Below are 24,102 nucleotides of genomic sequence, written 5' to 3' on the forward strand. Positions count from 1 at the left end.
GCCTTCTTCATGGTCCAGCTCTCACTTCCATACATCACTACTAGGAAAATTTAGGAACTTAGAAAACTGTTTGGTCACATCTGTATTGTGTATGATGACATTTACTAAGTCAAACAATCTCTACTGCACTTTCTTTTGCTGTTGTAAACTGAATCCCATACCCAGCAGGGACCATTCCAGACAACTCTTTGCTTTCACTGGTCCACACACATGACTCTGTCCGTGGCCTGCTGGAGACCATCGACCAGCACAACCAAGGTGGTTTCAGCCCCATAATGGTGCCTGAATCCCAAACTGGAAGGGATCCAAATGGTCTGCATTCTCCAGGTGTGCCTGGTGTTGTTTAGCGACCACCTGCTCAATCACCTTGCCCAGGAATAGAAGATTTGAGATTGGGAGATAAATAGCCATAATGGCCAGGTCCAAAGATGGTGGGGTTTTAATTTTTTTTTTTTAAGCAGCTTAATAACCACTTCTTCAAGCAAGTCTGGGAAGACTCACCAGACCATGGACCCATTGCCTAACCCTGCCTGGCTCACTTTTATGAGTGATGGGCAAGGATCAAGGAGATAGGTGGTCATTTTCACTCATCCAAGCAGTCTGTCCACATCCTCAGAGCCTACGGGTTGAAACTGATCCCATACAACTTGACTAGACAGAGCTCTGGCTGTCTATGCCCTGGCCCTACTGCCACAGTGGAATCTACATTATCTGCAAAATTTATTTTTCTAAATTTATACATAAAAGTGGAGGACAGATGAAGTTGTATAATTCTATATTTGCGCAGTGTGTGGGTGAAACTTGACCGCACTAAGAAAAAGACATTTGTTAAATGTTGTCATTTAAGGTTATGTTCACACCATATGTTTAAAATATTATACTGTCATAGAATCATAGAATTGTAGAGTTGGAAAAGACGGTAGGTATCATCTGGTCCAATCCCCTGCAATGATTATGCTAATTTATACAGTCATAGCTTCCTCAGAAGAAATCTGGGAGCTGTGGTTTGTTATGGATGCTGAGAGCGGTTAGGCAATAATCATAATCATAATTTATTATTTATACCCCACCCATCTATCTGGGTTTCCCCAGCTACTCTGGGCAGCTCCCAATCAAATATTAAAAACACAATACATGATTAAACATTAAAAACCTCCCTAAACAGGGCTGCCTTCAGATGTCTTCTAAAAGTCAGGTAGTTGTTTATCTCCTTGACATCTGATGGGAGGGCGTTCCACAGGGCGGGCACCACTACCGAGAAGGCCGTCTACCTGGTTCCCTGTAGCCTCACTTCTTGCAGTGAGGGAACCTTTCCCCTTCCCAGAGCTACAATTCCCAGAGTTCCCTGGAACGATGGACTGATTGTTAAGCCACTCTGGGAATTGTAGCTCCAAGAAGGAAATAGGGTTCTCATCAGAACACTCAGCACCCTTAACAAATTACAACTTCCAGAATTCTGGATGGGTCATGTTCCAGCAGACTCACCTTACATTCTTAAACTGGTGCCCTACAGATGTTTCAGACTACAACTCTCGTCATATCTAGATAGCAGGACCAGTGGTCAGGGATGATGGGAGTTGTAGTCCAACAACAGCTGAGGACCCAAGTTTGGGAAACACTGGTCTAAACCAAGCACCCCCAAACTTGGCCCTCCAGCTGTTTTGGGACTACAATTCCCATCATCCCTGACTACTGGTCCTGTTAGCTAGGGATGATGGGAGCTGTAGTCCCAAAACAGCTGGAGGGCTGAGTTTGGGGATGCCTGGTCTAGGGCATGGCCAGGAGTCAGTTGTTGCAATTCTATCAGCAAACCCCAGCATTTCCTTGAGTCTAAGATGTTAGGCAAACACTATGCATGCTATATTCAACCTACCCTGGAGGGGAAAAGAATGGAATGCAAATGTAATAAAATTAAGAAATAAATAACCCCAAGGATCGTAAGCCCCTCTGGCCATCCCGAGAAATAGCGTTTAATGAACTTTGCTTTGACACAGAATAGAAATTTCTACCCCACTGCCACTTCTCCTCTGGCAAAGTATCTGTAATTGGTCTCAGACCTTTAAATTATGTGACCATTTTCATCAAATAGCCCATCTTCTCCCCCCACAAACGACTCCAGATCAAGCTTTCAAGGGCTGTGTGATTTGGATTGGAGAATAGCTCTTGATTAAATGTGTTATGCTCCCCGGAATAATTGGATGGTAATTTCATTCTTGAGTGCCTCATAATAGGAACCTCGGGCACGTGAGCGCTGGACTTGGGACATGCCCTCCACCCAACGATGTAATTGTACCTCTTCAATCAAGTGGAACGGCGGACTTCAGATGACATCCAGCTTGCAGTTCTTGGAAATGTCTTCAGTCGGTGGGAGGCAAATTCTTCACAGGCAATGTTCCTTGTTGACTGTTGCATCATGCAGTTCTCGTGGTAGAGCAGGCAGAAAGTCACAGGTCCGATTCCCAGTATTTTCAGATAAATTTAGGGAAAACTCCCAGGCTGAAATGCTGGAGATCCGCTCCCAGTCAGATAGACAATACTGAGGTAGGTGGATCAATGGTCAGATGGTGTGAGGCAGTTTCCATGCTTCCCATCTCCCCTCCTTCTCGACCTATGGCTGTGGGGTCAGAGCCAGTGTGATATAGTGGAATGGGACATGGAAGACCAGGCTTATATAATAATATAATAATTTATTATTTATACCCCACCCATCTGGCTGGGTTTCCCCAGCCATTCTGGGCAGCTTCCAACTAAATATTAAAAACACTACAGCATCAAACATTAAAAACTTCCCTAAACAGGGCCGCCTTCGGTTGTCTTTTAAAAGTCAGATAGTGGTTTATTTCCTTGACATCTGATGGGAGGACGTTCCATAGGGCAGGTGCCACTACCAAGAAGGCCCTCTGCCTGGTTCCCTGTAACCTCACTTCTTGCAGCGAGGGAACTGCCAGAAGGCCCTCTGCTCTGGACCTCAGTGTCCAGGTAGAACGATGGGGGTGGAGACGCTCCTTCAGGTATACTGGGCTGAGGCCGTTTCGGGCTTTCAAGGTCAGCACCAACACTTTGAATTGTGCTCGGAAACATACTGAGAGCCAATGAAGATCTTTCTGGACCGGTGCTATATGGTCTTGGCGGCCACTCCCAGTCACCAGTCTAGCTGCCACATTTTGGATTAATTGCAGTTTCCGAGTCATTTCCAAAGGTAGCCCACGTAGAGCGCATTGCAGTAGTCCAAGCGGGAGATAACCAGAGCATGCACCACTCTGGCAAGACAGTCTGCGGGCAGGTAGTGTCTCAGCCTGCGTACCAGATGGAGCTAGGAGACAGCTGCCCTGGACACAGAAGTTACCTGCGCCTTCATGGACAGCTGTGAGTCCAAAATGACTCCCAGGATGCACACCTGGTCCTTCAAATCCCCCCTCAGCCACGAAGCTCACTGGGTGATCCTGGGCAGGTCCCTCACTCTCAGCCTACCTCACAGGGTTGTTGCTATTGAGGATAAAATGGAGAGGAGAAGTATGCATGCCACCTTGAGCTCCTTGGAGGAAAAGCAGGATATAAATGTCCCTGGCAGCCGTCTTCCCGGAGCGCATTCTCATTCTTCCATAGTCTTTCCCATTCCTCCATCTGAATATTGTGTCCCACCAGGGCAGTCATGCCTTAAACCTGTTAATAGATCAGTCTATAGCTATGGTTTTCCCAGTAGTGATGTATGGAAGTGAGAGCCTGAACATAAAGAAGGCTGATCGCTGAAGAATGGATGCTTTTGAATTATGGTGCTGGAGGAGACTCTTGAGAGCCCCATGGACTGCAAGAAGATCAAACCTCTCCATTCTGAAGGAAATCAGCCCTGAGTCCTCACTGGAAGGACAGTTCCTGAAGCTGAGGCTCCAGTACTTTGGCCACCTCATGAGAAGAGAAGACTCCCTGGGAAAGACCCTGATGTTGGGAAAGATGGAGGGCACAAGGAGAAGGGGACAACAGAGGGTGAGATGGCTGGACAGTGTTCTCGAAGCTATCAGCATGCATTTGACCAAACTGCGGGAGGCAGTGGAAGACAGGAGTGCCTGGTGTGCTCTGGTCCAGAGGGTCACGAAGAGTCGGACACGACTAAATGACGAAACAACAACAACATATTCCTGTTTACCTGTGCTCACAAACTAACAATACTGAGCTTATATTCGTTGAATTGAATCCTGTCTTGAACATGGATTGAACAAGCGAACAGCAGCAAACTTTGTTCCTCTTTCTGCTTTTCTCAGAATTCTCCAGCATTCCTTGTTGCCTTGTGAGCACCCACTACCACACCAGTGTGCAGCAGGCGAGCTTAGGGGAAGCTGCTGGAAATGTGGCACACCACCTACGATGCTGTCCAACACCTCACCCCGCTGCCTGTGCCCTCCTCTCCAGCATCTGCCACCCGAGGCAGCTTTTCCACATAGCCTAACGGAAGGGCCGGCCCTGCTGGAGATTTTGTGCTACTGAATCTGGTCCAACTTAAAACGTTCTTCCTTCAGAAGCCATTTGTTGGTTTGGAAACAAAACCATCTGAGAACAGAGCAGCTATCCAGTCTCTCAGCCACAAGGTGGCAGGCAGTCTCTGGAAGCCAGGCTGCTGGGTTTTTTCCGCTGAGATGTTTTGACTGCCTCTGCGGCTCAGTCTCCCAGCATGAGGGCAGCTTGCTGGTGAATAGCTTCTGCGGGGAGAAATTTAAAAAGAAAACAGCACGAGTCAGACTCATCATTTGCTGCACGGATGGATCGAACAATAGTCCATTGGGAATCCCAGGGACGTATGAATATCAAGCTCGGGGTGTAATCTTCTTTCTGCATCTCCTCCTTTATCTCTTTTTTGAAATTGAAAAAGGCTCAAATGCTTTACTGCTGGCGGTATACCATCTCCTGTATTGTTTAAAGTCCTATTTGGCTATCCAGATGTTGCTGAACTACAACTCCCATGATTCCTGGCCATAGTCCATGCTTCTTGGGGCTTATGGGAGCTGTAGTTCAGCCATTTCTGGAGGGTCTCTCTGCATCTGCCTTTAGATCTGAGCTTATCCACACTTATACTTTGCTTCACCCTTTCCAGGCACAGATTTAAAGCTCCATGTCCAAAAGCTCTCTCCTCCCCGCTCAAGTTTCCCAGTGAAAACTTGCTCTTTAAAACCGAAGCACAACAAATAATAATAATATAATTTATTATTTATACCCTGCCCATCTGACTGGGTTTCCCCAGCCACTCTGGGTGGCTCCCAACAGCATATTAAAAACACGATAATACATCAAACATTTAAAACTTCCCTAAACAGGGCTGCCTTCAGATGTCTTCTAAAGGCCAGTTCGCTGTTTATCCCCTTGACTTCTGATGGGAGGGCATTCCACAGGGCGGGCGCCACTACCGAGAAGGCCCTCTGCCTGGTTCCCTGTAACTTTGCTTCTCACAGTGAGGGAACTGCCAGAAGGCCCCCAGAGCTGGATCTTGGTGTCTGGGCTGGATGATGGGGGTGGAGATGCTCCTTCAGGTCTACTGGACCAAGGCCGTTTAGGGCTTTCAAGGTCAGCACCAACACTTTGAATTGTGCTTGGAAACATACTGGGAGCCAATGTAGCTCTTTCAAGACCGGTGTTATGTGGTCTCGGTGGCCGCTCCCAGTCACCAGTCTAGCTGCCGCATTCTGGATTAATTGCAGTTTCCAGGTCACCTTCAAAGGTAGCCCCACGTAGAGCACATTGCAGTAGTCGAAGCAGGAGAGAACCAGAGCATGCACACCTCTGGCGAGACAGTGTGCAGGCAGGTAGGGTCTCAGCCTGCATATATAAAATGGATTCGAGTTTGCTCCAATTAAGCAGTAAAGAGGCAGTTTTCGCTGAGAAAGCTCTGCGGTGTAGAAAAGAATATGGACCATGCCTGGAAACTGTGAAGGCAACACAAGTGTCGATAAGCCCCATTTCAATTGGGGATGCGGGTGGAGAACTTAAAAAGTTAGCTGTGATTCCTGCATTTCAGGGGGTTGAATTAGATGACCCTCTGTTATGTACTGAGTTGAATAGGATCCAAAATGTAGCAGTCTGATTGGTCCTAGAACAATAGGATCCAGAATGCAGCAGTCTGATTGGTCCTAGAACAATAGGATCCAGAATGCAGCAGTCTGATTGGTCCTAGAACAATAGGATCCAGAATGCAGCAGTCTGATTGGTCCACAGGAACCACCCAATCCAACTCCAGGTGGAAGTGAATCCGCAACCTGATTGGCCTACAGGAGAATCCCGGAACTAGCCAATCACGTGGGGCCCATTGTGTAAATAATGTATATAAAGCAGACATTTCGGGGGAACTTCCATTCCTCACTAGTATGAGCTGAATAAAGAGCATGAAATCCACACTCGACTCCGAGTATATTTCACCCTCTGGCTTCCATCCAGTTCTACAGTTGCAGACCCTCCAAGTGCCCCTATTTTCCAGGGACAGTCCCGGATTTACAGAAGCCATCCTGGTTTCATATTCAGATGTTTTAATGTACTTTTAATCTTTTGTTGGAAGCCGACCAGAGTGGTTGGGGAAACCCAGCCAAATGGACGGGGTATAAATAACAAATTATTATTATTATTATTAGATCCCAGAATGTCCCGCTTTTCGTTAGGACATCTCTATTTCCGCTGAATAAATGTTGGAGGGGGAAAATCTCTACAGTCATACCTCATGTTACGTTTGCTTCAGGTTGCACGTTTTCAGATTGCGTCTCGCTGTGACCTGGAAGTAGCGAAACGGGTTACTTCTGAATTTTGCTGCTTGTGCATGTGCAGATGCGCAAAATGACGTCATGTGCATGTGGAGAAGCAGAGAATCGCGACCTGCGCTTGCGCAAACATGGGTTGCATTCTTTTCAGGCTGCGAACGGGCCTCCAGAACGGATCCTGTTCGCAACCAGAGGTACCACTGTATTTGAATCAGAGAAATGTTAAAGGGTATGGAATGGTATGTCTCTGCAGTGGTACCTCGGGTTACATACGCTTCAGGTTACAGACTTGGCTAACCCAGAAATATTACCTCGAGTTAAGAACTTTGCTTCAGGATGAGAACAGAAATCATGCAGCTGCAGCGGGAGGCCCCATTAGCCAAAGTGGTAGCTCAGGTTAAGAACAGTTTCAGGTTAAGAACGGACCTCCAGAACGAATTAAGTACTTAACCCGAGGTACCACTGTATTTTGATCAGAGAAATGTTGGAGGGTGTGCAGCTGTGTGGCTGAAAGGCTTGGCGGATAGGGTGGGGCTTTTGGCCCCACATATCTAGAAGGAATTCTGGGTGAGAGATGCAAAGCTGGAATCTCTTCCACGAGATATTTATCGCCTTCCTGGAAGCAAGGGAGAGGGGAGTTCTTAATGAGGGCACACCATCTAAAATCTGGAGTCTGGGCTCTCTCTCTCCAGCATGTTCTAGAATCCAGCTGGGGAAAAGAGCCGGGGCAAAGAAATCCTTTGCTTTCTGCCCATAAAATAAGGATGGCCGAGCTCGGAGTGCCGTTGTCATGGCAATCTCAATAAAAGATCTGAAATGCTTCCTACATTAAAAAGTTTTCTGCGAAAGGGGGTTCTTCTTTTTCACATGGAGAGGATTCCTTCTCTTTTTTGCAGGCAGCTTCTGGATATTAGGGAGTTGTTGAGCCACCCTGCCCATACCACTAGCTCCAAACTTGCCACCCCACCCCTGGCCCACCCCAGCTCCGTCCAGGTAAACTACGGCTGTGCTGGAGATGGGTTGTGCTGGCTTTGTGGTTGTGCTGCAGTACATCAGCTGCAGATGACTACCACTTGAGACTGTGAGAGGATTCAAGCAACTACCAGTCGTCTACCCAGTCACTAGTCAAAACGACAGCAATATTAGGCACAGAGATAGGCATTTCACATTTCAGAAGGCTAAGATATGCCACCATGCGTGCATAGCTTAGGTTCTGCTTTTCATCTTACAGTCATACCTTGGGTTACAGACTCTTCAGGTTGTGTTACTTCCAGGTTTCAGCGGTTGTGCATGTGCAGAAGCTCTAAATCGTTCTTTGTGCATGCACAGAAGCACCGAATCACAACCCGTGTGTGCACAGATGCGCAGCTGCAGGTTGCGAATGCTGCGGGTTCTGAATGTGCATCCCTCATGGCCATAGCTGTCAACTTACAGATTTGAAAATAAGGGACCAGCAGCCAAAATAAGGGACCTGCAGCCTCACCTGTTCCAGGCACTCCAGTCTTCCTGTCCTCCTGCAGTCTGGTCAAACTCATGCTGGTAGCTTCGAGAACACTGTCCAACCAACTTTGTAACCAGAGGTTTAACTGAATAGAATCTGAATCACATGCACCACAAGGCCTATGCAGCCTCAGCTTAAGATGGCTCCCTGGCCTGGCTTTGCACTGCAAAGTTTGCAGCAGCACGTGCAACAAAATGGTGTCCAGCATTCAAAAAAACCCTCCGCTTGCATTAACTAGCCTCACACAAGGCATGCAAGCTCCACCCCCCAGTTGTTCTTAGACTTCTTATTGGGTGAGCAACACAGCCAAGCAACACAGTTGGAGCCTCCCTCCTCCCTGACCGGCAGGGGGGGAGGGAGAGGAGCTGCTTCCTTTGAAATTTAAGGGACATCATTTAAGGGACATTTATCAATAAGGGACAGCAGCGGGACATCGCGCTGGAATAAGGGACTGTCCCTTCAAATAAGGGACACTTGACAGCTATGCTCACAGATCACGTTCACAACCCGAGCGTCCACTGTATTTTATAATCTTTGTTTATTTAGCCTTGTATATCCCAAAGAACCCGATACGCAACAACTCCTAAAGCAATAGATACGCAGGTCAAAACGGTTGTATCAATATGGATATGTGTGTGTCTAAGTATCAGAATCAATTATACTATAAGTTCCAGATTTCTTTTGTGGCTGATAAAAGTTCCACCATGCAGCATAGACATTTTCAGGCGTTTCTTTTCCTTGAAATACTCAAAATTTGAGAGTTATCGTTCCTGCAATGGCTAATGTCTGCATAACATCGGAGGGGCATATTATAGTGGGGGGAAGATATATGTATGTATATATATGTATCAGAGGATCACCAGATGCAACAAGTCAGGTCATATGCTATTCAGATCTAGAAATCCCAGCCCTCCCCCCATTACTTTCTCAGTCATGCACTCTTGGGTTGGGGCAACTGGCTAAAATGGTTTGAAAATGGTTCTAATTTTGGTTCCTCTGTTTTGCTTTTGCCAGGCTGATGTTGGTTAAATGTTTAGTTGGGGTTTGTCCCATTAAACTTTAATTAGTTTAATGTAAATGCCCAGTGCACTTCCTTCTTTAAAAGTCTCACCACGGCAGAGGATTTCGCGCAGCAGCTAAGAAGGGCAGGAGAGGCAGCATCTTCCCAAAAAGGAGTCCTGGAGCATGCGGTTTGTAAATCAAAATAAGGTTTATTTACAAAACACCAAAAAACAATCCTGGCGACGAACCACACATCTCAGCAAAACACACACCCAAAGGGAGAAGGGGAAGAACAAACAAACAGGGGGACTATTTATACAGACTCATGTTCCTGGAAGCCTAATGACCTCCAGCTGCTCAGTGATTAGAGCGTTTCTGCTACTCTTTTAACCCTTTGATAGCAACACCCCCTCTCGCTCGTAACACTGAGCTGTACCAACCTTAATACAAATTTAAACCTGAACAGAAACATTTATGAGATTGCGGACTCAAAGCTTTTGTAAAACCGTCTGCGAGATTTTCTTGGCTTGGACAATACTTTAGTTCAATTAAACCTTGTTTTACACTTTGGCATACATTTTGATAACGGATATCCAAGTGTTTTGTGTGCGCCTTGAATTGACCTGATTTAGCTAGTTTAATACAAGGTTGATTGTCTTCCCACACTCTGATAGGTAGGGAACATTCTCCAAACAATTCTTGTACCAGTTGCTTATAAAATTCCAGTTCTCTACATATATCTGATAACGCATTGAACTCAGATTCAGTTGAACTTAAAGCTATAAGTGATTGTTTTCTTGATCTCCAACCAATTAGTGCATTTCCAAATTTTATCGCTATTCCTGACACTGATTTTCTATCTGGTCCAGCATCTGCCCAACTGCTGTCGGCCCAACATTCAAGTTGTGTGCTGCCCTCTGCTGATAGTTTTAAGCGAAAGCTTTTGGTAGTTTGGAGATACCTTAAAACTCTTTTTACTCCTTGCCAAGCATGCATTGATGGTTTTTCAGCTTGTCTACACAGCATGTTGACAGCATATGTTATATCGGGCCGAGTCCACTGTGCAATGTGGAGTAGACTGCCTATCGCTGACTGGTAAACCCCGGGATTACAGAACTCTGCCTTTTGCTCAGTTTGAGCATCCTTTGTGTAACTTAACTCCATTGGGGTTTTAACACCAGCACAGTTGTTCATTTTAAACCTTTCCAGCAACTGCTGGATTTTAGCTTCTTGGCTAAGCCAATAGTTACCATTTTCATCTTGCTGAATTTTAACTCCTAGATAAACAGATACATTGCCTAGTGATTTTATCTGAAACCTTTCTCCAAGCTTTGTGGCAAATTGTTGTGCAAGTTTATCATCCTTTCCACTGTATAATAAATCGTCAACAAATATCAAAACTGCTTCTTGTTCACATCCCGAGCCTTTTAGATAAAGACACGCATCTGCTGCGCTCTTTCTGAACCCCATGCTCTCTAGAGCATCGTTTAAGCAGGAATTCCAATTACGGGCGGACTGTTTCAACCCATAAATGGATTTGTGTAGGCGCCAGACCTGGTTTGGCTTGTCTCCTTCAAAACCTGGTGGTGGTGTCATATAGACTTCCTCCTGTAAGTCTGCATTTAAATAAGCCACATTGACATCAAAATGAAACAGCTTATTTCCCTTCTTAGCTGAAGAGGCTAGAAGCATTCTTAATGACTCCGATCTTGAAGTAGGGGCATAGATTTGAGAATAGTGAACACCTTTGCGCTGCGAAAACCCTTTTGCAACTAGCCGGGCTTTATATTGCAACTCTTCAGTAGTTGTGGGCTTTAAACGATATACCCATCGACAACCTACAGCTTGTTGCCCTTTCGGAAGCTCTGTACTTGTAAACACACCGAGAGACTTCATTGAAGCCATCTCTTTTTCCATTGCTTCCTGCCACTTTACGGCTTCTGAGCTTGGAAGCTGTTGTACTTCCATATAGCTTTCTGGCTCACACTGTGCCATATTTACGTATACACTTGTCACCTTAAACCGCTCTGGCGGCTTGCCCTTCGTGGCGCGTTTTGACCTGCGCAATTGCTCCTCTTGTGCCCCCTCTGACCGTTGGCTGTCAGAATCTGTCTCAGACTTTATGTCTGGACGTGCCTCTAGGGATAAAGACCTCCGTTTAGATACCTCCCTTGGGCTTGGTGTTGCAGGTGACCTGCTTTGCTTTTGCTGTCTGCTAGGCCTACTGACTGGCGAAGTTGGAGCACTCCTAGATTCTGGCTTTTCTACCTTAGGAGAAGAACCTCGTGCCTGATCAGAATCTGCATCTGAACCGTGTGCACCATCCCCTTCTGGCTCATCACTCTCTGGACTTTCTTTCTCAGCATGAATGCCTAAATCATCTCTCAAAATGTCAGGGTTAGCGTGTAAGTGAGTCCATCCGGACTGCTCACAAAAATCAGCGCTCCTACTGAGGACCACTCTTGTAGTATCCCCACCTGGGTCCACAAACCTCCAAGATTTGGCATGTGGTTCGTACCCGCAAAAGATGAGTTTCCTAGCCCTTGGACTTCCCTTTTTCCTTAACGCTTTTGGGATAAGTACATAGGCTTGAGATCCAAACACCCGAAAGTAATTAACTTTGGGCTTCTTCCCATATAAAGCAAAATAAGGCGTAGTATCAATTACTGAATTATATACTCGGTTCAGAATATGAGTAGCCGCCTGCCAGGCTTCCGCCCAGTAACTTTGAGGAAGTTTAGCATCAAACAACATAGAGTTTGCCAACTCTTGCAGAACCCTATTTTTACGTTCGGCCACGCCTCCTTCTTGGGGGGAATAAGGTGTAGACAGACGATGCTTAATTCCCTTTTTCTTAAAGAAATTCTGCAACACAGACCCGGTAAATTCTGACCCTCTGTCTGTCTGAAAAGCAAGTACTCTAGTACCGAATTCAAGTTCTACCGCATGAACCCAATTTTTAACTGTTTCTGCAGTATCTGCTTTTGTTTTGAGAGGAAAAAACCATGTAACCTTTGTTTTGTCATCCGAGAGACACAGTGCATACTTCGAACCTCCCATGCTAGCAACAGGCATTGGGCCACATAGGTCCATATGCACAAGTTGGAATACTTTGTCAGATTTCCTATCTGAACTGGGATAGCTGCATCTATGAACCTTCGCACTTTTGCATGCAGTACAATCCAAATACTTAGTACATTTGTTCAATTTGCACCCTTCTGATAATTCAGGTTGCCTTTTAACATACTGAAAATTAATATGCCCTAAACGGCGGTGCCATAAATGAACACAAGAATTATGGGTAGGCGTGTTCACACAACCAGCATGAACCTGTTCAACTTCATCTGGACTTGTCTCAAAATAATATAACCCATTTCTGCATTCCACCTGCAAAAGAGATACGTTATTCTTTGAAATAGTGCAAACCCCATTTTCAAACACAGTTTTAAACCCATTTCTATCAAGTTCTGACACAGACAAAATACATCCCTTCAGTCCCTTTAGCACGTAGGCATCAATTTCTGTTTGCAAACAATTCAAGAACACTGTGCCTACAGTCTCTAAGGAACGTTTAGTTGAATCTGCCATTGTCACAACTTTAGGGGTTTGCAAATGTCTGCAATTCTGCAAACGGACACTAGATGGCGCCACCAGGTGGTGAGATGCACCACTGTCGATCAACCAGCGTAGATTGCTGCCTTGGCCACGCCCTTGCATCAACGCCATTGCTGAAGCCATGTGCTGTGTGCTGTGGGAGTAGCCACGACCTCCTCCTCTTCTTCGACGTCCCCTGGAACTCCTTGTCTGGTAACTAGGGGTAACGGCCTTGTTGCTGTTTTGACCAGGTTCACGTGTGCAATTCCTGATTAGGTGGGAAGGGGAACCACAGCGAAAACAGTGTCTAGCTGCAAAAGCATTTACTGTGTGCTCAAACTCAGCATCAACACTCTTAGGCACAGCATAACTCCCCTTTAAAGACAAACCTCTTTCTCTTTGCCTTTTATCCTGTTCATCCGCAAGCCGAGAAGAAATGTATTCAAGGGTTAATTCAGTTGAAGGCATAGCTTCCAAAGTTAGAGCTAGAGTCTCATAGCTTTTATCAAGAGAAGACAACAATATGTATGACTGCTGCTCCATAGAGAAAGGAATGCCCAGCTGTCTTAGTTGATTAAAGGCAGACACCATTTTGGCAATATGTTCTTTCACACACGCTCCCGGTTGGAGACGTAAATCAAACAAACATCTTGTAGCATGGATCTTGGCCCCCGCAGTGTTTCTGGAATTTAACCGCTGCAGAACCGTCCAGACCTCATGCGTGTTCTTTAACTCAGAAACATAAGGCATTTGCTCTGGTCCCACTGCCAAAACTAGTAGACCTTGGGCTTTCCTGTCGCGTTTCTGTGAAGCTGCTGCTGCTGCTTTGGCTTCTGCAGACGCGTCTGCAGCTGCCTGTAAAGGCGGTGCTTCAGTACAGCTCCACAACTCTCTTGCTTGCAACCAAACCCTTACTCTAGCCTTCCAATCTTGCCAATTTTTCCATTGAGTCGCGTAAACGGGACAGTAAAACTTTCCTGGGACTCTGCCATCCTCCCTGGGGCTTAGGAACGATACTCACACACCTGTAGACCGTCTCCCAGCTGCTGAGGTGGCTCCTTGAGGAATCAGACGTCTTCCAGCGAGTACAAACTGCGCAGTGCCTCTTTAAAACTTTTCTAGGCACGTTGCAGGACTCAAGCTGCTTTGGAGGCTTTCGTTGTCGGCAACCGCTTCTGTCTTCACTCCAGTCCTTGCATAAATCACTCTGAACTGCTCTCCTTATCTCCTTCTTGACGTACAAACAACCATAACCTGTCCCATTAAACTTTAATTAGTTTAATGTAAATGCCCAGTGCACTTCCTTCTTTAAAAGTCTCACCACGGCAGAGGATTTCGCGCAGCAGCTAAGAAGGGCAGGAGAGGCAGCATCTTCCCAAAAAGGAGTCCTGGAGCATGCGGTTTGTAAATCAAAATAAGGTTTATTTACAAAACACCAAAAAACAATCCTGGCGACGAACCACACATCTCAGCAAAACACACACCCAAAGGGAGAAGGGGAAGAACAAACAAACAGGGGGACTATTTATACAGACTCATGTTCCTGGAAGCCTAATGACCTCCAGCTGCTCAGTGATTAGAGCGTTTCTGCTACTCTTTTAACCCTTTGATAGCAACAGGGTTGGAGGTTATTTTAATTTGGGTATAACTGTAAACTGCTTATTATTGTTGTTAATGTTGTTATTGGTTTCGATTGATGTATTGGTTTGTTGCTTGTATAGGACATTTTGTTTTTTAATGTTTGGTGCTTTGTTGTGTTCTTATACACACTGTAAGCCAGCCAGAGTGGCAGGGGAAACCCAGCAAGATGGGTGGGATAATAATAATAATAATAATAATAATAATAATAATAATAATAATAATAAAAATAAAAATTATTAGCATCATCATCATTTATTTTGACTGAGGTCAAGCTAAGCAGGACTATGTTTGCAAATGGTTGTGTCTATATTATTGGTGTGTGGGGGGGTATGTGTGGGTGTAAAATGATGCTCGATAAGGCAAAATGGACAAGAGAGGTTTTCTTCCCTTTTTCCTGAACATTAGAACATTGGGAGGCAAAAGGAAGGACAGTGCAGGAGGCAGTTGTGGCCACCAACATGGAGATTTTTTAAGGAGGATTAGACAATTTCATGGAGGAGAATGCTATGAGTGGCAACTAGCCACAAGGTAAAAAAAAAGAAAAAAGGTAAAGGACCCCTGGATGTCCAGTCAAAGGCGACTATGGGGTTGCGGCACTCATCTCACTTTCAGGCCATGGGAGCCGGCATTTGTCCACAGACAGCTTTCTGGGTCATGTGGCCAGCAGGACTAAACCGCTTCTGGTGCAAAGGAGCACCATGATGGAAACCAGAGCGCATGGAAACATCATTTACCTTCCCGCTGCAGCAGTACATATTTATCTACTTGCACTGGTGTGCTTTCGAACTGCTAGGTTGGCAGGAGCTGGGACAGAGCAACAGGAGCTCACCCCGTTGCCAGGATTGAAACCACTGACCTTCCAATTGGCAAGCCCAAGAGGCTCAGTGGTTTAGACCAGTGTTTTTCAACCACTGTTCCGCGGCACACTAGTGTGCCACGAGATGTTGCCTGGTGTGCCGTGGGGAAAAATGAAAAATTCGAAAGATTTTAAAATAAAGTATTTTATAATTTTTCACATTTCTGTTTACTTACTATTTCATAATAAAGTAATTATAAAATACTTTCTTTGTGTTTATTTGATTCCTATTCAAGAGAATTACTTTATATATAGTCAATATAGGCACAGAGTTAATTTTTTTAACATTTTCTAATGGTGGTGAGCCTTGTGATTTTTTTCATGAAACAAGTGTGCCTTTGCCCAAAACAGGTTGAAAAACACTGGTTTAGACCACAGCGCCACCCACGTCCCTGTGCCAGGAGGAGTGTACCCCCCTAAAAACATAGCCTGGCCTGGATCTACCTTATGATCCCACTGCCTCCTGCGTTGTCCAAGTGTCCTACTTTACAGAGGATGTCCTCTGCTCACAAAGGCATCCTTTGTTTGAAAGGCTGTCTGGTATGAGTCCAGTTTGTAGGTCAATAATTCTAAGTCGGGAGAGCAGGAGGGGCCCTGAAGTTACGCATCCACAGTGAGCACCCAGATTGCAGACTGAGCATGGATTTGCAAGATCATCTCCACTATTGTGTGCTGCGCGGTGTTTAAATTATCGTGATTGTGTCTGCATTTGCACCCACCCATCCATTAGCGTGTTCAATTTTCGTGTGCGCATCTCCATCCTCTTTGCATGAATGCGATCCATTTCCTCTCTTTTGGAGTAATTGGGCATGTAGCTCTGTCCTCGTCGGCCAGCTGCCTTGTTACCAAAAGAGTAAATGAGGGTACTTGTTGCTCGCAGGCAGCTCTTGAGCAAAGGTGGCTGAATACCTTTCAGGTGGTTTGAGAGGTTGGAAAAATAGGAAGGGGAGAAAAGCTTTCTGCATATGAGTTGTGAATTAATCTAATTAAATAGCGCTCTCTGCAGCCGCTGAAGAGGCAGGGAGAAAAGTGAAATGAATGCCATTCCAATGCTTTCCCCTTTATTAAAAGCTACTCTCCCATCCCCACCCCACACTCCCCAAAGCTCTTAAAGCTCAGAGAGGTAAAATTAATATCCAGCCAGCAGTTAAAAGCTACTTAGTTTGCTACTGAACAACAAGGCTGGGGGTGTGGAGTGCATTCAGGAAATTAGGCCTATTAAGGGAGGCAAGAAGCGATGGGGAGAGAAAATTGGGGAAAGGAACGTCAAGCCCTTCACCCCAAAATGCTTGGAGATGTGATGGTCTGTAGCATCAGGATGGAATAGAGCACATCAAAAAGCACAGGGCTTATACAGTTATAACCTCTCCTCTCACCATGTGCTGCGAAGGGAGTCAGTGTTAACTAGGGCTATGCCCAAACACAGGCACACCTTGATCTGCCCCATGGCTCTGACCTGGGGGGAGGGAACTGCTGACCCACTCTGGCTGTACCTTGGGAACACCACCAGCCCTGAAGCCCAGTCCCGAATAAGTATGGGGACATGGCTAATGAGGAAGTAGAGTTTTGAGCAGTATATGTATATAACTCTAGATAATCACGAGGAAGCAGGGATAGGAGACATTGTGTCTCATCTGGCCCTCCCAACTGAGACAAGGGGTGCCTTTTCTCCCCATATATTTCCTTCTACAGTGGTACCTCGGGTTAAGAACTTAATTCGTTCCAGAGGTCCGTTCTTAACCTGAAACTGTTTTTAACCTGAGGTCCCACTTTAGCTAATGGGGCCTCCCGCTGCCTCTGCGCTGCTGGTGAGCGATTTTCTGGTCTTCTGGCAGTTCCCTCACTACGAGAAGCAAAGTTACAGGGAACCAGGCAGAGGGCCTTCTTGGTAGTGGCGCCCACCCTGTGGAACACCCTCCCACCAGATGTCAAAGGGGAAAAAACTACCAGACTTTTAGGAGACATCTGAAGGCAGCCCTGTTTAGGAAAGCTATTAATATCTGAAGGACTACTGTATTTCAATATTTTGTTGGAAGCTGCCCAGAGTGGCTGGGGAAACCCAGCCAGATGGGCAGGGTATAAATAAATTATTATTATTATTATTATTATTATTATTATTATTATTATTGCCCCAGGTACTGGCAACCCATGCTACGCTACTGGGCAGCATGCCTCTGAAAGAGGCGCAGGAGAATGCTGTTGTTTAGGTCCTGCTTGAAGACTTTCCACAGATGTGTAGTCAGCAGTTGTAGTAACAGAATGCTGACCTGGGCCAGCAAACTCTTTGTATGTTCTTAGAAGGTAGACAGAAGGTGTTTTGTCCATTCACAAGGACTGTGATTCCCCCTCCATCCACATCACCCAATTACATTGCTAGTTATGGCACTGCTCAAATCATCTCCTGATGTCAGGTCATGGAGAGAGTTGTTCCAGACACTGAACGTAGGAGAACATTTCACATGCCTTTTGTTTTTAGCTGCCCTGAGTTCCTTGCAACGCTTTATTCCACCCCGAGAGTTCAAGATTGACAACCTCTTCACTTAATTCTTCTCACCCTTCCTGAACGTCATCCTGTTCTGCAAGAACTTGAATATTCAATGATTCTTCAGTTGGCAAAGCAAGACACATGCAGAGAGCAGTATTGCTCTCATATTGATGAGATCTCTTGAGCTCACACCGAGCTTCTCAACACACCTGCGATGATTCACTCTGTACCTTAGTGTATAGGAATCAGATGCAAAAGAGAAACTGTGTGTTTTCATGACCGGAACACCCATTGGAAGTGAACGGAAACATCAGCTGATGGAGAAACCAGATTGCAGTCAAGTTACAGGGACTGTCAAGTTGTGGGACTGTCTCTCCAGAGTATCTAGCATGTTATGTGCAATACTTATTTAGATACATCGTTTCTTCCAGTGTGCACATGTATTACAACTGATACTGAAAGTGGCCACAAAGAGATTTCTCCCCTTCAGGCAAGACATCTGAGGAATTTTGAAGGAAGTCAAAAAGAGTTTAGATGAAACTAGAGAGATCTAGATGGAAGTAAGAGCTGGACCATAAAGAAGGCTGAGTGTCGAAGAATTGATGGTTGGACAGTGTTCTCGAAGCTACCAGCATGAGTTTGACCAAACTGCGGGAGGCAGTGGAAGACAGGAGTGCCTGGTGTGCTCTGGTCCATGGGATCACGAAGAGTCGGACACGACTAAATGACTAAACAACAACAAAGAGAGATTTTGGAGGACAAGTGAAACTTTGATGCAGATGTAAAAGCTATGTGTTCAGAAACAGACACATGCATGAATGACAGGTCTAGGAATGGTTGTTATCCAATAGAGGCCCAACGGAGGCCCAACATCAGGAAGAACAGTTGGACAGTGAACAAACTCCCTCAGGAGGTGATGGACTCTCCTTCCTTGGAGGTTTTTAAGCAGAGGCTGGATGGCCACCTGTCATGGATGCTTTAGTTGAGATTCCTGTACTGCAGGTGTTTGGACTTGGTGACCCTCAGGTTCCCTTCCAGCTCTGTAATTCTATGATTCTAATCTGGCAGCCTGTCTCTCCACAATTGTAAACCAGAGTGCCTCTGGGAAGCCCACATCCCAGACATAAGCTCATCAGCAGGGCCGGATTTAGGTTTGATGAGGCCCTAAGCTACTGAAGAGCCAGCGTGGTGTAGTGGTTAAGAGTGGTAGACTCGTAATCCGGTGAACCGGGTTCGCATCTCTGCTCTTCCACATGCAACTGCTGGGTGACCTTGGGCTAGTCACACTTCTTTGAAGTCTCTCAGCCCCACTCACCTCACAGAGTGTTTGTTGTGGGGGAGGAAGGGAAAGGAGATTGTTAGCCGCTTTGAGACTCCTTCGGGTAGTGATAAAGCGGGATATCAAATCCAAACTCTTCTTCTCTTCTACTGAAGGTAATGGTGCCCTTGATGTGTCCAGCTGTCCTTTGTCAACAATGAATTGTTGCTGTTTTTTGTGTTGAAGATATGCTATAGGGTAATTTCGGACCTAATAGGTATCCAGATGGGACGCGGGTGGCGCTGTGATCTAAACCACAGAGCCTAGGGCTTGCCAATCAGAAGGTCAGCAGTTTGAATCCCTGTGACGGGATGAGCTCCCGTTGTTTGGTCCCAGCTCCTGCCAACCTAGCAGTTCAAAAGCACGTCAAAGTGCAAGTAGATAAATAGGTATCGCTCTGGCGGGAAGGTAAATGGTGTTTCCGTGTGCTGCTCTGGTTTCACCAGAAGCGACTTAGTCATGCTGGCCACATGACCCAGTAGCTGTACACCAGCTCCCTCAGCCGATAAAGCAAGATGAATGCCGCAACCCCAGAGTCGGCCACAAATGGGCAGTGGTCCCTTTACCTTTTTAAATCCCACTGAGTGGTAAATGCCCTGAATCTCCCATCCTGCAACAGAAATGGATGGCCCTGAGTTCTAATCCTATGAGAGAGGGGAGAGAAATGTCTCTCTATCCATTTTCTCTACACTGTGCCTAATTGAACGGACCTTTCTCATGTTTCCGGCATTTGCTATTTTGCTGCACTCGAAAGCCCCAATTATTTGCAACCTTTTCTCATTTAGAAAATGCTCCAGCCCTCTGATACCTTCATCTGCCCGAATCTGCTACTTTTCCTACTCTAAAACATGCTTTCGCTCATGTTCCTCCCCCCTCCAGAAACAGAGAGAGCCATGGAGCTCAATTAAAAGATAAAACACTTGACACAGCCAGCCCCTTTCTCTTCCACACTTCGACGCCGATGCCTCTGGAATCACCCATCAGCCAGACCAACACAAAAAGAAACCGTGACCCCTGCGTCTGGGTACCCATTACCATTTTTACAGATGTCTGAGATTTTATGCAATTTCGAGGGTCTGGCATGAGCACATGGCTAAAGAGCATTGATTAATCTGGTATGGCTGTGCAGCTTAAAAAGCATTGATTAATTGCATATAATAACACTGCATATTCCGGGCTCACTAATTTGTGAGTTGTTGCTTGAAAAGTCATAAAAAAAGCAAATGGCTCTGTAGCTTTTATCAGCTTTTTAATTTATTTACTTTTAATTCCAAACCAACAGCATCAACAAAATAGTACTGAAAACAGTTGGCAGGGGGGAGGGGAGATAATTGGGGTTCTCATTAAAATCTGCTGTCTTGTTCATGCAAATGTACATCGCATTAAAACCAACATCAAGAAAAGAGGGCAGATTTATTTTGTTTCTGGTTGTTTTGGGCAGATGCATAGTTTTGCTAGGTTACACCAAAACCCTTTCTAGTCTCCTTCCCTACATTGTTCCACCCATGAGGCAAGGCGAGATGACTGCCTCAGGAGGCAGGATCCACTGGCGCAGCAGATCCCAATGTCAATCTTTCATCCCCCTCTGGATCCTGATGTAGATCTTCCTTCACCCCTTCTTCCCTGGCAGGGCACCATTTTGGGGGTTGGCCTCAGAAGCAGGGCATGGTGGTGACAACCCACCCTCGGTGGTGCTGTGGCTTGTATTATACAGTGGTACCTGTTAGAATTCCTGCTCCGTGGTTGCAGTCATGGGATTGTTGTCTATCACATGACGGTGTATGTTTTGACTCCACAGAGTGGGAAGTGACGGAGACATGATATTTGTGTTACTGTGTTCCGTGAAGTGGGACTATTGTCCTTTGTTCTTTTTCTCTTTGCTGTCTGATGCTAGAGAGAGAGGGAGCCATGCTGCAGTGCTCCGTGTGTGTTTATATGTAAATAAAGCAGATTAGCCAAAATGCTGAGTTGCTGAGGTCTGTTATGCAAGCTGCAAAGACTCTGCGGATCCCTAAGTGTGCCGGTGTTGGTTGGCATCGGTTGCTGTGATGTTTGGGCTGAAGAAAGAAGCTCCCGAACGATCGACCAGAAGGGAGAGAACATGCCAGTCGGGTGTGTGTCTTTGCCAGGGCCCTACTCAAGTCTAGGCTGGACTCCTGACAGTACCTTGGGTTACAAACACCTCGGGTTACAAACCCTTTTGGGTTACAGACTCTGCTAACCTGGATGTAGTACCTCGGGTTAAGAATTTTACCTCAGGCTGGTAAAATTTCGAGGGTCTGGCATGGTGGCAATAGGATGCCCCATTAGCTAAAGTGGTACCTCAGGTTAAGAACGGTTTCAGGTTAAGAACGGACCTCCAGAATGAATTAAGTTCATAATCAGAGGGCTAATAATGAACTATAATAATAATAAAAAGAACACGACACACAAGGGAAAGGGACAAGGAGGGATGAGGAAAGTTATCTGTTAAGTATAGAAATGGAATGAGAAGAGCCTGACTTCTGGGTCAGATCAAAGGCCTGTCTTAGCCCAGCATCCTGCTGCCCAAATGGGAAGCCCACTAGCATGGAACCATAAAATTCTAGAATTGTAAAGTGGGGCACTCTGGGTCATCTAGCCCAACCTCCTGCAATGCGGGAATCTCAACTAAAGCATCCATAACAGTTGGCCACCCAGCCTCTTCTGCTCAAACCCTGCTTGTGAGTTTCTTGATGGAATCTGGTTGGCCACTGTGAGAACAGAATATGGGACTAGATGGGCCACTGGACTGATCTAGCAGGCTATTCTTACATTCTTAAGATGCGAGTTGTAGCCCCACAGCACTTGGAAGGCCTGCGGTTTCCCAACCCTGCTTTTAAGAAAGCATATTTCATCACTAGGAACTCTCCATCCCACTAACTATGGAAAACCTAAAATGAAATCCCTATGGAGATTTTACATTCCATAATACAACATTTAGGGATGTGGGTGGTGCTGTGGGTTAAACCACAGAACTTAGGACTTGCCAATCAGAAGGTCGGCGGTTCAAATCCCTGCGACGGGGTGAGCTCCCGTTGCTCGGTCCCTGCTCCTGCCAACCTAGCAGTTCGAAAGCACGTCAAAGTGCAAGTAGATAATAGGTACTGTTTCGGCGGGAAGGTCAACGGCGTTTCCGTACGCTGCTCTGGTTTGCCAGAAGCGGCTTAGTCATGCTGGCCACATGACCCGGAAACTGTACGCCGGCTCTTGGCCAATAAAGCGAGATGAGTACCGCAACACAGAGTCGGTCACGACTGGACCTAATGGTCAGGGGTCCCTTTACCTTTAATACAACATTTGAATTGTGGGTGTGGGTGTTTTTGTGGGTGGGTGTGGTGGGAGATGCATTCAGGTGGAGGTCGGCAATGATTTCACAAAGTTATACATAAAAATGGTAATAGGAAAAAATGACTGGGTCCTCCTGGCAAATGTTATCTTTATTAATGCATCATCTGCATCTGCTTTGCCTGGATTTAATTTCATTTGCTCAACTGTACTACCAACATTTACACAGAGATGAACGCCAGGCTTGCTGCATTGCTATGAGCTATTTTCCTAATTCTCAATATTTGTCCTGTTGTTTACAACCACTATATTTTCAGTTAGGTCCCAGGTGCCGTGTTTTTCTGCTGCTCTCGTTCATCTCAGTGGAGCGAGATCAGGAGAAAGTCCTGGTGGATTGCGCTCTGGGTTAAATGAATTGCAAATGCCTGCCTTTGCATAATTCAAATTCCAGGAATTTGGATAAGTCTTTACCATGTTTTTACCAGATGCCACATTTCACTTCATTTTCACCTCCACTTCCACCTGGCTTAAGCTCACACCTTACCGGCAAGGTTGCAAAGTAATCTAGCAGGTTGGAAATCAAGGTTTCTAGTCCACAAGACCAAAGGAACTGTCTAGCCATGGCCAAAGTAAGCTGAGCTATACAATATGTGTCAGGAGTTCATCCTACACTTGAGTAGGACTCTGGCAGAGACACATGCCCGACTGGCATGTTCTCTCCCTCCTGGTCTTTTGTTTGGGAGCTTCAAAAGCTTTCTTCAGCCCAAACATCACAGCCAACCGACACCAGCACACTTAGGGATCCTCAGAGTTTGCGCATCATACGTAACAGACCTCAGCAACTCAGCATTTTGGCTAATCTACTTTATTTACATATAAATACATACGGAGCACTGCAACATGGCTCCCTCTCTCTCTAGCATCAGACAGCAAAGAGAAAAAGAACAAAGGACAATAGTCCCACTTCACGGAACACAGTAACACAAACATCCTGTCTCTGTCACTTCCCACTCTCTGGAGTCAAAACATACACCGTCATGTGATAGACAACAATTCCATGACTGCAATCATGGAGCAGGAATGCTAACAATATGTTGCCTCAGCAATGGTGCACCAGAAGAGCTTTCATCCAGAGCCTATGCCAGTTTTTCTGCTTCCTGAGTAGAGCTTAAGAAATCTAGGTCTGCCAAATGGGACAAGATGTCTTCTGACTGGCTTCAGCGTTCCATTATCTCTGCTCCTGGGGCTGACTAGGGAAGATCTCAAGTTAGGATCAGCTGAAGCCAATCAGGGAATGTTGAGTCCCCTGAATCTGCATCAGTTCCAAGTAGGGACCATTGGAGCCAATGTGGTATAGTAATTAGAGTTTTGGTCTAAAACCTGGGAGATCAGAGTTCAAATGCCAACAGGATGTTCACTGGGTGACCTTGGGCCCGTCACTCACTCTACAGCCCATGGTTGTTGTGAGGATAAAATGAGGTGACCTATGTATGGTTGAGCTTCTTGGAGGAATGAAGGTGCGGTGTAAATGCAATAAAATGCAATGGTCTCTCTAATGCAGTGTTTCCCAACCTTGGGCCTCCAGATGTTTTTGGCCTACAACTCCCATCATCCCTAGCTAGCAAGACCAGTGGTCAGGGATGATGGGAATTGTAGTTCAAAAAC

The sequence above is a fragment of the Podarcis melisellensis genome (assembly GCF_964234715.1).
Source record: "Podarcis melisellensis genome assembly, chromosome: 12".
NCBI classification, from domain to species: Eukaryota; Metazoa; Chordata; class Lepidosauria; order Squamata; family Lacertidae; genus Podarcis; species Podarcis melisellensis.